The sequence below is a fragment of the Microtus pennsylvanicus genome, chromosome 9, assembly GCF_037038515.1.
Source record: "Microtus pennsylvanicus isolate mMicPen1 chromosome 9, mMicPen1.hap1, whole genome shotgun sequence".
Taxonomy (NCBI): Eukaryota; Metazoa; Chordata; class Mammalia; order Rodentia; family Cricetidae; genus Microtus; species Microtus pennsylvanicus.
The window spans coordinates 63,391,158-63,407,077 of record NC_134587.1 but is presented as its reverse complement, the minus strand read 5'-3'; the positions used below and the strand labels follow the sequence as shown (position 1 = coordinate 63,407,077).

The following is a 15,920-nucleotide window of genomic DNA, read 5'->3' as shown; positions in this document are numbered from 1 at the left end:
CTACCTTGTCAGTCATTTCAGACATAAATATTTGAAATGTTATCTTGGAGACCAACTGTGTTGTTGTTGTTGGTGGTGATGGTAGTGGTGGTCTTCTTTTATTTGCCTTATAAAGGAAAGATCTCAGTATAAGTCAGGGAGGGAAGAAGACAAGACACACCCAGCTTTAATGTAGAGAAGTGGGAAGGCAAGAGGGTCAAGCTTCATGAGGAGGAGTGGGGAATGCCATTTAAAGCTTAAAATATTCTCTATAAAAAACAGGAGTGTCTTCCCAGCCTCAGAGGAAGCAGAGGTTGCCTTTGCAGTGGCATCTGTCTACACAAGCATCCAGGAGCAGGGAAAGGCAGCCACGTTATTCCTTACTCTGGGTCACTTTCTTCCATGTGTAGATAAATGCTGCAAGACTTGGAAAACAGATATTCACTTATGTGGGTCAAAAGTCAGCATTTCCAGCAGCTGTCATGCTCCAGACACCTCCATCTCAGGCATGACTACATTCTCCAGGGCTTCTTGGGTGAAAGGTTCTTCTGGGTACAGATGTATCTTGAGGCTGGTCATCTTCTGGAAGTGGTCCATTGACATCAAAGATTTTTTCCAACTGGTGAGCTTTAGAGTTGCCAAGGAAGAGATGCTTTTGATGAAACATCTCTGCAGAGATACAACCAACACTTCCCATGTCCACAGTTACTGCATATGTAGACTACAGAAGAACTTTAGGAATATTGGATCTGGACAGCCACAGGGGTGAGGATCACCTGGTAGCTGTAGATTCTGGCTAGGTCAAAGCCAGCCAGCTTGACTACCATATTACTTATCAGCAGAATGTCCTCTGGCTTCAGGTCATGGTCACTGATACAGTTTGCGTGAAGCCAATTTAGGCTGCTTATAAACTGATATATCAGATCCTTGATGATGTCAACTGCCAAGCCTGGGGGTACCTTATCCATATTTGTCTTTAGGTCCTAGTCTATAGGTTTAAATATGAGAGTGACCTTACTGTCTAGATCAGTTCAGGAACTAGCACAGACTTCCATTATCCAGGCCACATTGGGATTCCCAAAGGCCTCCAACCTCCTCAGTAAGGCTACCTCACTAACTGTGCTGATGGGAAGGGGTCCTCCAGTTCCCCTTCCATTAGAAACACTCATACTCTTGAAGGTCACAAAGTGGCTACTGTTGGGATCTTGGACCTTACATGCAAGCCCATGGGTACTGACACCAATTTCAGCACTGGTCGAGAGGTTAGCCATTTTCAGAGCAGGGGAGAGGTCCTGGGAAGTTGGGTGTTATAAGCCAGACCACAGACACAAACTGTGCTGTTGTGCAATGTCCCTATACCCATAGCACTTTAATTTTGTTTTGTCTTGTTTTCTGTTCAGCATTGGGTCTCAGGGAGATGTCTTCTAAGGTAGCATGTCATTCAAGGACCTAGGCAGATTCATTCATTCCAGATCAGGGTTCATGCTGCTTCAATTTTCTTCCATTCTCCAATGGCTTAATATAGCTCCAGCCTGGGGCCTGGAAGAGAGATGAAGGATGGCTGCAATCTTCCTTTCTGCTTCTGTTGAAAAGACCCATCTATCCTTCCAAAGGCATTATCTAAGGGTTAAATAAATTTTCTCCCTGCTCATCTCTTCTGGAATCACTGTGTGATACTTCCTCTGACCACAGATTATAAACAGAAGTGATCAGGCTGTTCCTTCAATCCCTGTATTTCCAGTTCTGTGTTGACTACCAAGCTAGCCTGGTGCCAAGGAGAGAGTGACTTCATCTAAGGTCACCTAGGACAGGATGCTAGTTAGAGTCTCTACTGCAGAGCTCTGTCCTCAGAATTCCTACTTTGATGTTTAGAAATGGTAAGATTTCAATTTTAAATGAGTTATATACATACAATACCTTAAACAGAAGTAAAAATGTATGAACAGTATGTTCTAAAAATTAAAATTTATATCAATATATACAATTTATATAGAATATTAAAAAATCCAATCTAATGTAAATCATTTAATCTTAGCCTCTTCTCTGAACCAGGTACTCCATTATGATTGTGGACCAGGCTCTAAAATACATAACCAATTCTATCCAGTGTTTAGGGATAATTAATTCTATTATATACTGACCATGAGTTTAACATTTACTTCACAAAAGAAGAATGCATATCATATGAGACTATTGTTTCCTTGAATATCCTTAAATCTGACATTGACACAGGAGTCCAGTTAGCTATATCAGAACCTCTACTATTTGGCATTTTTGTTAGGTTACTGGATGTATTAAGGTTCGTTGCTTGAAAACTTTAGGCGATTCTTCTCTATTCTCATAATGCAATACTGAAATTGATTCTGTGTTGAATACTTCTATCTGGATTTGAATATCTCTGTGATCTGTTTTTATTAGATTTTTCTAAAGCCTGTACTTTAGCACTCAGATTAACCAACATTTTGGTGATAAGACAAAAATGATAAAACCGATAATATTTACTATTGACTTTACATAAATTCTATTTAATTTACATGTCCTCTCGTTCAGTTGTTCCATTTTCAAAATGTCTAGCATATTTTCATACAGAGATGGTGTAGGAGGACCTTCTGTTTATGTATCGCTTTCATTGGTTAATCAATTAAAAAAAAACTGCTTGGCCTGATAGGGCAGAACTTAGGTAGGCAGAGAAGACAGAACTGAATTCTGGGAGGAAAAAAGCAGAGTCAGAGAGCAGCCATGGAGCTGCATAATCAGATATGCTGAATCTTTCCCAGTAAGCCACGACCTCGTGGTGATATACAGATTATTAGAAATGGGTTAAGGAGACCCACATTGGAGCGCCAGACTGAAATCTCAAGGTCCAAATCAGGAGCAGAAGGAGAGAGAGCAGGAGCAAGGAACTCAGGACCGCGAGGGATGCACCCACACACTGAGACAATGGGGATGTTCTATCGGGAACTCACCAAGGCCAGCTGGCCTGGGTCTGAAAAAGCATGGGATAAAACTGGACTCTCTGAACATAGCGGACAATGAGGACTACTGAGAACTCAAGAACAATGGCAATGGGTTTTTGATCCTACTGCACGTACTGGATTTGGGGGAGCCTAGGCAGTTTGGATGCTCACCTTACTAGACCTGGATGGAGGCGGGTGGTCCTTGGACTTCCCACAGGTCAGGGAACCCTGATTGCTCTTCGAGCTGATGAGGGAGGGTGACTTGATCAGGGGAGGGGGAGGGAAATGGGAGGCGGTGGCGGGGAGGAGGCAGAAATCTTTAATAAATAAATTAATTAATTAAAAAAAAGAAATGGGTTAAATGAAGATGTGAGAGTTAGCCAATTAGAGGCTAGAGCTAATGGGCCAGGCAGAGTTGAAATGAATACAGATTCTGTCTGGTTATTTTGGGTGTAAGCTATCTGGGCGGCCGGGATAAAGAAAGGGATCCCCTCTCTCCAGAAACACAGAGACCCATATCCTTCCATTGTAATGGTTTTCCCATTTTTTAATGTGTCAAAAATTTTCTCTTTTAACTAATTTCTCCTTTTAAGAATTCCCAATTGTCTTACCTAATCTACCATCAATGTTGATGAAGATATGAGACTTATTGCTGCTCTTAGAACTGTACTGGCCTGGCTGGATTTTAAAGCAGCTATCTAATTTGTCAACAGCTTGACAAGGGGGTTCAGAGAGAGACTATAACCCGAGAGAGAGAGAGAGAGAGAGAGAGAGAGAGAGAGAGAGAGAGAGAGAGGGCTGTCTGAAAAACACACACACAATGCATGTATGGCAGGGGGCTGCTAGACCAGCCAGTCTAGGGTAAGTGAGTCCTATAGCATTTGGAGTGTAGGTGCTTCTGGAGTTTGGGTGGCAGTTGGAGACCGTTTCAGAAAAGCCACAAAAGAAAATTCCAAATTTACTCAGAGGCTTAGGGAAAAATAGAGAAAAAAGCCTAGCTGGATGGGGTTGGAACCCCACATGTAGTTCCAGCCTGTGCTGTTGTCTAAAAAGCCACAGCCAAATGACTTTTTTATGAATTTGTAATCCAAACATTGAGCACCAATTGTAGCACAAATAATAAAAATTCAGACATAGATATTTGGGTTCAACCCGAAGAACAGAAAAGGCAAACAACAAAGCCACTAGAGAGTTCTTATCTCTATGAAATTTTCAAACTAAAGTAATATGAGTTCCTGTCTTGTAGTCAAAAATTAAACTTTAACTTTATCATCTTAATTGATTTTATTAAACCATTTAGAGAATAGGAAGAAATAATGAATAAAATGCTTAGGTGGCCAGATTTTTAAAATATATTTATGATTTTTTTTCACCAAATTACATTCTTTCTTGGAAATCTACTGGATGTAGACTAGACAAATATTTGTCTCTTCTTTTTTATTTTTAAAACAATCTTTTCACATTATATATACCAATCCCAGTTCCCTCTCCCTCCCCTCCTCCTGCTCCCCCTGCCTTCTTCTACCCTACCCCTCCACTCCTTAGAGAGGATAAGGCTTTCCATGAGGTGTCAACAAAGTCTGGCATATCACTTTAAGGCTGGACCAAGGTCCTCCTTTTTGTATCTAGACTGAGCAAGGTATCCGTCTGAAGAGAATGGGCTCCAAAAAGTCAGCTCAAGCACTAGGGATAAATCCTGGTCCTGCTGCCAGTGGCCCCACAGACTGCTCCAGCCACACAACTGTCACCCACATTCAAAGGGCCTAGTTTGGTCCTATGCAGGTTCCCTGGTGTCATTCTGGAGTCAGTGAGTTCCCACTAGCTCAGGTTGATCTCTGCTTCTGATTCTATCAGTAGCTGGGTGAGGTTCTATGATGGTAATTAAGGTAGTTATCCACCTAAGTACAGGGGAAGGCCAGTTCAGGCACCGTCTCCACTATTGCTTAGGATCTAAGATGGAGTCAATACCAAGCTCTTTTCCTTGCTGTAGCTCTATAATAGAGCTTGATGTCAGGGATGGTGATGGCTCTGGAAGTTCCTTTATTGTACAGGATTGTTTGGGCTACCCTGGGTATAGAAAGCAATCTCTAATCATAATTGAATCAATGTTACTGTAGGGACACACTTTGCATCTAGTGAATATTCATAGATGCATTATGTACTGAACATGAACTGCTGAGACATGTTGTGCAGCGTCTACCTCGTTTCTTCTCTGGACCATTCTACTCTGTTTTTGTTTGTGGTTTTTCTCTGGCTTACAAGTGGCTAGTGTTAGTGTACATGGTACTGATCTGTGCTTGGATTTTCCTAAAAAAAACCTGTGACCAGCCAAGAGAGCAAGAAGTTTGTTAAGAGAAACTTTATGTCCCCTAAGAAAATATTTTCATATTTAGATATTCAGGATTCTCTCAGTATCAAAAGAAGCTTATCATCATCATGGTAAAGTGTACCATCCACCTCACTGGCAAACTGCTCTTATTTTTTGAATTTTGTTTATCTCAGTAATACCCATGATCCTGATGTGAATGCTTCGTAAGAACTATGAGCAATAATTCCAGGCTATGAAGCCACCATAGAGACAAGGGACACCGCTGTGCTGTGGTGCTCGTTCCGAGCTAGGTGACCTGAGAAAATTTCAACTTAACAATGTTTTAAATTTTTAATGAAACGTTCAGGTTGTATGTGTTTCCATGTAAATAAAGAATCATCTAAATCACAAAGGAAATCAAAGGATAAAGTTTTGGTTTCACATGCTTTAGGGGACCAACCTGAGCTGCCAATATATCATGCACATATCCAGGTGGAGCAATGCAAGAAGAGCTGCCCAACAGGCTCGGCCTGTTTCCATTAAGTTGTCTCCCATAGCCACAGTTATCCCATAATGCCACCATCTTGCTTTTGAGAAACTGCCAATCAATGGATCAGATCAATGAGAACTCAAGAAATCACAAGGTATGGGAGAAGCTCATCCATGGAAAATAATTGTGAATGCGAACAATGGGTTTCATTATGGCCGAAAAGCAAAACAAAATGAATAATCAGTAAAGAGTAATATTTGTAATACAGAACATAACATAAAGAATTCACATATTATTAATTGCTTTAAATAGTGATTGGATGGTATAAAAATTGCTCTGAGGCTTAGGTAATTCTACACACAGAAATCAGAAATTTAAATCAAGGACAATGGGAACAGATGGCATTGATAAATGCAAGTGTTATCAACAGGTACTGTGAGGTTTGAAATCCAGGATGAGCAAGGTGTTGTTGATGGAAAGTTCTGGCAAATTATAGCAATTATCCTAAGACATTAGGCAGAGAAGCAAGAAGGAAGTGGCCATTTGATGCTCCCCTCTCTGCCTTCAGTAAGAAGTTATTTTAAAATTATCAGAAAGTTTAGAATATATGCCTACAAAATTGCAAATTCTCTCAACTGCACATTGTTCTAATTAGCTGACCTTTGAACACAGAGCAACAAATAATCTCCCTGCTTATCCAGACTCACTGTTTAACATTATAAATTAGTTTACTGAAGAAAAACACTGAAACCCTATTCCTATGCCTTACATGGAATGGAACTCCTTTTGTATTCTCCTTATACACACTTCTGCTTTTGTCTGCTACATGCATATTGGGCTCTCGGTTCCCTTTAATGAAAGAAGCATTATTTTCTAACATGGATCAGATGGAAAATTAGAAGCAGAATCCATTCCAGTAGGCAGTAGCTGTCAGTGCCTAAGGGCTATTACTGCTTCCTCTTGAAACATAGCTATCAATCTGTAGTGTTCAGGGCCCTTGAATCTCCATTTCCTTGAAGCACTTGAAATCTCAGACCCTTGAAAACATTCATACTGTTCATAGCGTGCTCTTAAAAAAAAAAGAAGAAGAAAAGAAAATTGTTTTTTATCTTCGAAGAAATTTGCTTCAAAAATAAACAAAGAGTAAAAGGTGAAGGAAATAAACAAGCCCAAGAGAGAAATGTGGGTCTGTATTTGGAATGATAAACAAAATCTTATAGTTTGCAATATGGTATGATTAAGGAAATTCAGAGAAATACTTCAAAATGATTGCATTCATAAAATGTATTTATTTATTTTAAAACAGGGTTTCTTTGTAGCTTTGGAGCCTGTCCTGGAACTAGCTCTTATAGACCAGGCTGGCCTCGAGCTCACAGAAATCCGCCTGCCTCTGCCTCCCGAGTGCTGGGATGAAAGGCGTGCGCCATTACCACCTGACTGAGCCCGTATCGTTTTAAAAGAGGAGTTTTATAATAATCAAACAGCCAGTATTTTGATTTAAAACTAAGAGTTACACTGGGGCTGGGGAGGTGACCGACAGCAGTTCTCAAGCTGTGGGCCATGACCCTTTTGGGGATCACATATAATATACCGCATATCAAATACTAACATTATAATTCCTAACAGCAAAATTATATATGAAGTAGCGATGAAAATAATTTTATGATTGGGGGCCACCACAGCATGAGGAGCTGTGTTAAAGGATCACAACCTTAGGAAGGTTGAGAATCACTGGGTTAAGAGCATGTACTGCTCCTTAGAAAAACTGGAGCTCAGTGCCCAGCACCCACGTTAGGGAGCTCACAACCACCTGTAATGCCAGCTCCAGAGATTTCAATACCATCTTCTGGCTTTTGCAGACACCTCCATGCAAGTGTGTGTACCCACACACAGGCTCCCATGCATGTATGTAACTAGAAAAAATAATAAAAATAAATTATTAAAATAAAGAGTTCAAAGAAATACCCAGTGTGCTTAGGAAGGCAGAGTTGGCTAGGACAGGAGCGGGAACCCAAGCACAAAGGATGCCACCTTGGGACCACGCATGACTTTGTTTGTCTTCGGGTAACTTTCAGACATCCTCTCAGAGGAAGTAGGAGATGGTGGTGCTGCTTCACCTGCCCAGAGCACTGGGCGTCACATGCTGCAGGGTCTCTGCTCCAGATGAGGTGTGCTCTAGCTGTGCTCACAGCATTACAACACGCTAGGGATGGTCGCAACCCTTGATAAAGAAGGTAGACAGTCAGCTGAACATGAAACATTTATTGAAGTTTACAAACTTCTCCCAGTTGAATGCTGGGCGACATTTTCAAGGTTTTGATATTTCCTGAATATGGATGGTAGGAGTTCAGTTAGAGAGGTCCTGCCTCGTGTAAGGGATGATAGCAGTCACCTTAGTTGACACATAGCAGGTATGTCACCTCCCCTCTGGAGATGGCACAGATCTCAATTTCAATGTGTGGCACTTCAAATCTGAGAACTGTATTTTGGACATTGTATTTTACTTTCAAGAGCAGTTACATTACTATTCTATGCATCTCCTTTGCTAGTAGAGATTTTAATTTTTCATGGGCTCATTTTAAAGAAAACCATAAGCAGAAAAATGCAGAGTCACAGAATACCCTGAGTGCTGTGTTCTCTCGTCTGCAGAGAGGAGACTGAAATAAATCTCAACCTGAGACGTTGCAAGTTTCTCTACCTTAATAACAGGCCTTGGGGGATTTAAAGACCTTTCCTTGTAGAATTTGAATCCAGCTCTGGCCAATGTCCGAGCAGAACCAGGAGTCTTCTGTGCATCACACAGGCCATTCTTCATGATGTCCATAATCCCAGGGGGTGGGAGATGGAGGAGCCTCAATACCACATTCTTCAGGCCAATCCCAGTAAAGCCAAAAGCTAAGAGCAGTGTCTTCCACCGCTTTGTATTTCCAACTTCAACATTTCTCTAGCTTTTGTGGAAAACAAACAAACATCTGCACATCAGAGTGTAATCTCAAATGACCATCCCTCTGAATGGCAAAATCCCTCCTGAAATGCTCTCATCTGTTGATCCTGATAGGCCTGTATGCTCAGGAGCTAATGGTTTTCTGGATGCACCAAACACTTAGGTCTGGACCACAGTCCAAGCCCCCTTCAGAGCCAGCAAGCAGAAATACTTTGAGAGGACAGTACTGCCCAGAGCAGAGTGTTTTGACACTAATTATCTCTGAGAAAGAGTACAGAATATCAAGAATTTTAGGGCTAGAGAGGCAGAAAGTGGGTTTTCTTAACAAAGTAAATCTCTCGATCGTGGAAACAATCCGGAAATTTCCATTAGGCATGCATGAAAGGAGTGCCTAATAGTCCTAGTCTTTTTGCCTCAATTAGCATTTTACTGGTGTGCATATCTATTCGTCCTGAGACTGTGTGCTTTAAAATAATTATTATATATGAACAAATACAAAATAGAACAGAATTGGGAGGAAATTTCAGACTCATCTCAATGTGACAGGAATACAAATTCCCAGGCAACTGGAATTTTGGCTGCAAAAGAGAATTAAGCAGCAATTTTCTATCAAGTATTTTTAAAAACTCCTGATCCTCAAGAAAAACTTTCTGGGAGCCTTCAACTGGCCAGGCACTCTTTGAAGTCCTAATGATGTAATCCTTTTCATGGTACCCAGATGCTGGCTTGCACCCACCTCAGGGCTTGGAGAAAGAGACTAGTGTTAAAGCAGCCAGAGAAATCAATGTATTATTAGAAACCGGGCATCCTGCAGCTGGTAGGAGCCAGGTAACCTGTCATTAGGGATGCAACAAAGCCTGTGTGGAGATGTGAAGGCCTGGTTGTTGGTAAGAAGCCAAGCAGAGCTGGAAGCCTCATTCTTCACAGAAGCAGGCTCCCGCCGCTGGTGGCCATACTCCTCTTTGTTTTGTTGATGTCTCTTGATTTTAGCGCAGCTTTATTAATAGATTTTTATGGAAGGGAAATTGAAAAATACCTGGAATGTAAAGAAATGACTCTCCTTTTGAAAACAGAGGCAAGACGCACAGAAAACTGAACTGGTTCATCAAATATCCACCATAAAAAGTAATAAGGACTGTAAGGACTTGAGTAGAATCACCAGAGAAAACCAAACAAAAGCCATGAAATAAATTACATTATTTTCTTTCTATATATTTTAAGGAGCAAAACCTTAAAATTGTTAATAGGACAATAGAGGTAGATGTTCGCATGTCCATGTCTGCTAAATTCATGATTTTCATGTACAATTCACAGCTCATCTTTAAGAAGAAAACTGACCGGTGGTCAATTGTTTCTGGGAAAATTTATTCCATCATCATAAGATGCCGACAGACGCATTCTGAGACATGTGTCATTAGGCAAGATCGTAATGCCACTATCATAGGATGCCCTTACATAAAAGAAGAGAACTCTGATGTCCCCAGGGGGTTTAGTATCCAGAGGCTTCTGTCATGACTATGATCAAAATGGAAGCATGCTGTCCATAACTACATGCTAATGGTTCTGAGAATTGCTACAGAAAGTAGCTACGACATTGTTAAAATGGGTGCTAGGACTTTGAGTCCAGGCGATCTTTATTTCTGCTTATTTTATATTTTATTCGGTTTTTATTATGAGCTGTCATTATTCTAAGTAGGTGTGAGTAGAGCAAAGGAGAAAATACAGTCCCGTAGGCACAATATGATGCTGGGTGAGTACTAGCCAGGATGTCTGAACCAAACGCTAGGGACTGTAGGATAATGACAAGAGCTCTGGGAGGTTTTGGAGTCCTAGAGGAGAGTGATATGGACCTGTCATCACCACAGAAAGATCCTAGGCATGGGTGCCATTCTGTCAGGTTTTTGAGTATTAGGAGCCTGAGACAATTGTGACATAAAGAAGAAATAGTTGGAGTAAATAGGGTGGAAGGAGAGATGACCAGTGGAGTGTCATGATGGGAAGGCGGAGGACTTCGCAGAGGGTCAAGCGATGAGTGATGCATGGCGGTCCAGAGATATGGGGATGCTATGGAAGAAAGTGCCATTACCCCACCGAGTCTCAGCAAGGTCATTGTAGCCAAGATGGAGGAAGGATTCACAGGAGGCAAAGAAGAATGTGGGGAGCCCAGTAAGTAGTTGCTCTATGGAGACCCAGAAAGAGGAGAAGAGAGTTTGGACCAACAGTGAGGTGGAAGAGATGGAGACTGAGTTGTGAGGAAAACAGAAGATAGAAATTATTGTTAGAATAAAGATAAGGTCTAGAGATAAGCTTGGAGACATCAGAGATCAGGGAGACAAGGCTTGGGAAGGAAAAGATGTTGTAGATAAGGTCTGAATGGACAAGACAGAGACAGACGTGGGAGAAGGCATGCCCGAGAGAGGAGCGTTTAAAGGTGGGTACTTTCTAGAAAGAGTCGGTTAGCAAGGTGTAGACCACAGGAGGAGAGGAGCTACAGATGCTGGTGTTTTAAAGAAGCTGATGAAATCTTTTCTATGTTCAAAGAAATTTCAGCTTATAGGCTCTTGGATTTTGACAATATGTTAATGTAATTTCCTCCTAACTGAATATCCTATGGAAAATCTAGCAGATTCTTAATTATAGATTCATTATAATTAAGTGAAAACTGAAACAGGTGTTGGAAGCTGAAGATAAGTGGGTTAGAAAGAGTCGTCACAATGGAGGCAGCATTGTAATTTACATTGCGTGAAAGTGAGTGTGTCCCTTCTAGCCAGGAATGTCCAGGAGTACTGGGTGGACTCAAATTGTCTTGGTAAATGTTAAGTGACTTTCAATTAGGATGTTTGCAGGCATCGCCATATGGGCTATTAGCATGCTATATAGGATGTAATTAAGCTCTTGGTAGCATAAGTTTTGCTCAGTGAAGCAGAGTGTCCCAGGCACAGATTCCTATAGCTGTAAAAGCCTTGTCATGCATGAGGCGGTTCCTTTGAATGAACACCCTTATTTGGATAGCAATGTCAATGTAGAGACTTGTTTTCTGTTTATAAATGATGCTTCCTGTATTGTTTACGCTGAGTGAAGCCACGGAGATGGGGCTGGCTCAGAGCTCCTGTTGTGTGACGTGGATCGCAGGTAATTAGTGGACCAGCGTTTACAGCCACATCGTTGTGTGACTGCAATTTCCTGAGCAGACTTTGCCCACTCAATTATTCATTATTGTATATGATAGAAGTACAGGGACGCCATTAGCATAAATCCTGACAAAATTCACAACCAAGTCAATAAATTGGGTTTATCTGCCTTTCAAAACTGATGTTTTATTTGAAGAGATTTTTATAGGAAGATTAGTTCCATATGAATAGTTCATTTCATTAATGTAATTGAAATTTCATCTTGGGCTTTGATCCAGTGGAAAACATCTCAGGAAAATGACAGTGCCCTGGGGAAATCTAGGTGACACTGAGGAATTACACATTAAAAACCACACGGTGACAGACCAGGCATGTTTTTTAATGCCAAAATAATAGCTTAATAAAATGCACATAGGATCTCTAGGTAGCGCTACTGCTGAAGCAGGTTGTGTTTTAACTGGTTAAGTCTTTGATTGCTTTTGAGGATTTAGCTCTGTTATGCAGAAAACTATTCCTGTTGCCCTGATTCAAATTCAGCATTCTAGGACCGTATGCGCATTATTCTGTTATTGATGAAACATGCAGGTAGAAGCACAAGCTTGCTTCTGTTTCTTGAAATAGCACGTAAAAGTTCAAAGACAAGAGAATGCCGTGCGTGACCTCGGCTCAAAACTCTGTCAATAGATACACATTTTCTAAATCTTGGCACTCTGGAGGATAAGACAGGAGGATTGTAAGGGTTTTAAGGTCAGTCTGGGCAAAAAGTGTGGTCCTGTCACAAGGAACAGCAAGGTGTGGGCTTTTGTTTTGATAACTGGTACATACGGCAGGGTAAATACTGTTAAGTGCGGTCAGAATCCTCACTGGTGTCTCCCTGTGGTCATAATCATCCTCAAGTCCACAGTCCCACCGGCTGTGAGCTGCCTGATACAGGATCAGTGGGACTGAGGGTCTTCTGAATAAAAGACTTTTCCTATCAAGGGTCACGTTACTGGTTATTCACCAAGATCCTTTTCCAAGCTACAGATATAGAAAAGCCAGGAGCAAATACCAAAGACAGGAAAATAAAGGCAAAGAACATGGTTCAGCCAGAATCTGCTATTTCTGAGACTCCTACTGCCATGAGAAGCTTAAGAAGAAATTTGTCTTAAGCAGTCCTCACACATAACGTTTAAAGGGACTTCCATGGGGAGATTGACTACCGATTCACAGGATGGGTGATCCCTCTGTTAACTTGAGTTTTATTGCTTCCGTGAAACTGAGAGCTCTTTGGAAAATCTCTCAACATTTGTAACGGGCTATTTTCAATCTGTGGTGGTTCTTTTAAAAACTCATTTCCAGCTCAGCACTGAGACCTTATAAACCTGAAGTGACATTGCATTGTGACCGTTGCGGAGTCTAGCCACACCTGTTGACTGCATCTCTCCAGAAAGCATGGGCGGCTCCTCCTGTGGCTGGTCCAGGTCATCGAGCTGTCTTAGTCATTATCAAAACCAAGTTCCCACTGGCTGTTTACAGCTTGCAGTGGCTCAAGACTTCCGGAATGCCAATGAAGGGGTACAGAGACATCTATCAGCACGCCCAGTAGAGAGACAATGGCTTTCAGAACAGAGTCACACAGTAAGGAGGAAGATGAATATGTCAACAGTCTGCTTATGATGATGGATTTAATCTCACTCTAAGTTCATCAAAATTAATTTGTTCTTGGGCCTCCATTTTTGTGCCTCTGATTTTAGATCTTGCCCCACTGCATAAGTCTATAATCACAAGTCTCTGACATATCAAAATTGTATTTTAAAGTCTCCTAATTCTACATAATCTGCATTAAGCCTGGACTATTTCAACAATCCACGCAGCCCCACTTGTCTTGAATTTCTTTCAGGAGTGGTTCGCCACAGCCATCTTGTACTGCTCATGGAGGGCCTTGTGGGGTCTGAGTGTGAGAGGTGTTACTCCACTGTTCTCAACAGCTGGTCTCATCTCTGCTTACAGACTGTCTCCTGCTGCTCTCTTCCCTCCTCAGCACTGTGAAGGCCCACTACAGACCAAGTCAAGTCTGACCCCGACCACCCCAGAGCTGCTGATACAGCTGGACCAATCTGCAGCTTCACTGCCCTCTCTGGGAAGAAGCGTTCTCTAAGGCATCGACAGAGCAGCCACATAACCTGGGGGTTCACTTATTCAAGTGAGGGGACCTCTAGTCGAAAGTGTCCCTTCTGTCCCAGTCACAAGTGGCCTGCCAATCATGAAACAGTATTGATACCATCTTTGAGCCTTGATCAGATTAGTTTTCTCCATCGGTTAAAGAATTAAAGGTAGAAAAATCAGACACAATAGGTAGCAATCAATAACACATTTTATTTAAAGTGAGGGAACACACACACACACACACACACACACACACACACACACACACGGGGATGAAGGACAATCACAGAGAGAAAACCTCCTTGCAGAAAAGAGAAGAGGCCAAACTCCAAATCCCATGGAGCCCTTGGGTCTTTTAAGTGTTTTTGGTGGCATATGGTTCCCCCATCAAAGAAAGGGGAGCTGATAAAATCATAGCTTCAGATAAACATGTTTAGGACCAGCGTTGTACATATCTAACCAGCATGGACCACTCCCACAAAGAGCCATAGTGGGCCCTGCCAGACCACTCCCAGGAAGAGGCATAGGGGAACCTACTGAACCAATTCCAGGAAGTGGCACAGGGGCCCTGCTGGTGGGAGACAAAACTTGTTAGGCCTTTGTCTCAGGTCAGGACGGGGAAGAAAAAGCTGGATGTTTGCCATTTTCACTATCTGTCTGTGGTTACTTTCCATATCAGTTTGTCTGTCTGTCATGGATCTGTGTGTTTATCTCTTATTTTCTTCTTTCTATCAACTTTAGTAGAATGGCATTTCATATTTGAAAACAATAAAGCCCTCTTCTATATGAGGTAAGAGTTAATAAGTCAGATCCATCTTTATATTTAAAGACACCAGTAACATCAATTAGTAACATCCTCTAGAGTTATTTAAAGACATCAGTAACATCAATTAGTAACCTTCTTTAAACTTACCATTTATTAAAATCCATACATTTTAATTTAAAATTTATCCTTTAGTTAAAATAATTATGCAAATGCAGTCATTTACATCGTGAGAGCTACAAACACAAGCCGCATGTTTAATTTTCTAGTAGCCAAATTAAAAGGACTAAAAGGAAACAGGATTATAATGCCTTATTATTGAATTTTCTTTATACCAATAATCTTTGTAATAAGTTGAATGCATCAAATATTTCCATATATACCAATAGAAATACATACTGATCACATATTTTACATTTTCCCTACTAGGCCATCAAAGTTCATTCTGTAGCCTGGGTATTAATCAGCTTACAAGTGTCATACTATACACTCATGGGCTGTATGTGGTTGGTGCCCATGTTGCTGTCCAGTGCACTGAGGGACAGGCAAAAGAGACAGGTGCATTGCAGCTCATATTTCCCACCAGGAATCTCACAGTGCCAGGCTTGGAGACAGAATTGTATTGTGACAGCTAGAAAGCACCTCCAGGGTACCTGCAAGCCTCCACTGCTCACTTGCTTTTGTTGTTCTGGCTTGCAAAAATATAATTAAGCACCAGCATCAGCAGGTCCTTTAGAATGTCTCTGTCAAACAAATCAACACCTCTGTCAGACTAAATTAGGCGGAATCTCCGTGGCTACTGATTTCAGCCGCAGTATGTAGCAGTCTGGACTGCTGGATTCTGCATCCATGCATTCAACCAACTGTGGATGGACATAAATGTCTCTGCAGCAAACACAGTAGACCTTTCTCTTTGAACAATACATTCTGACAACTGCTCATACCACATGTGTATCTAGAAGATAATTGGGGAAGGTCTGTTAATGAAAATTGTCTAGAAGACCTCAGTGTCTCCGTGATCCAAATCGCTTTCTTATCAGTGGTTTCCCCCCATCTTTACCCAGCCTTACCCTACCCTGCTCCCTCTGTTCAGCTTCAAAAAAATAACTCATGACCCTCTTCAATAGGTAGCATTTACTCTCAATCTTGAGTCTACAAAGGAGGAATGATAATCAGCCTGCCAGCCTTCTGGCCATGCAC

The 15,920-nt window shown here is 41.5% G+C and overlaps 1 protein-coding gene and 1 pseudogene across 2 annotated transcripts in view; one reads left to right on the top strand and one right to left on the bottom strand.

Moving 5' to 3' along the window:
- The window catches only part of Csmd1 (CUB and Sushi multiple domains 1), a 1,402,422-nt gene that overhangs the window by 836,221 nt on the left and 550,281 nt on the right, over positions 1–15,920 (top strand). The window lies entirely within an intron of this gene.
- On the bottom strand, positions 360–1,034 carry LOC142856860 (cyclin-dependent kinase 4 pseudogene; annotated as a pseudogene).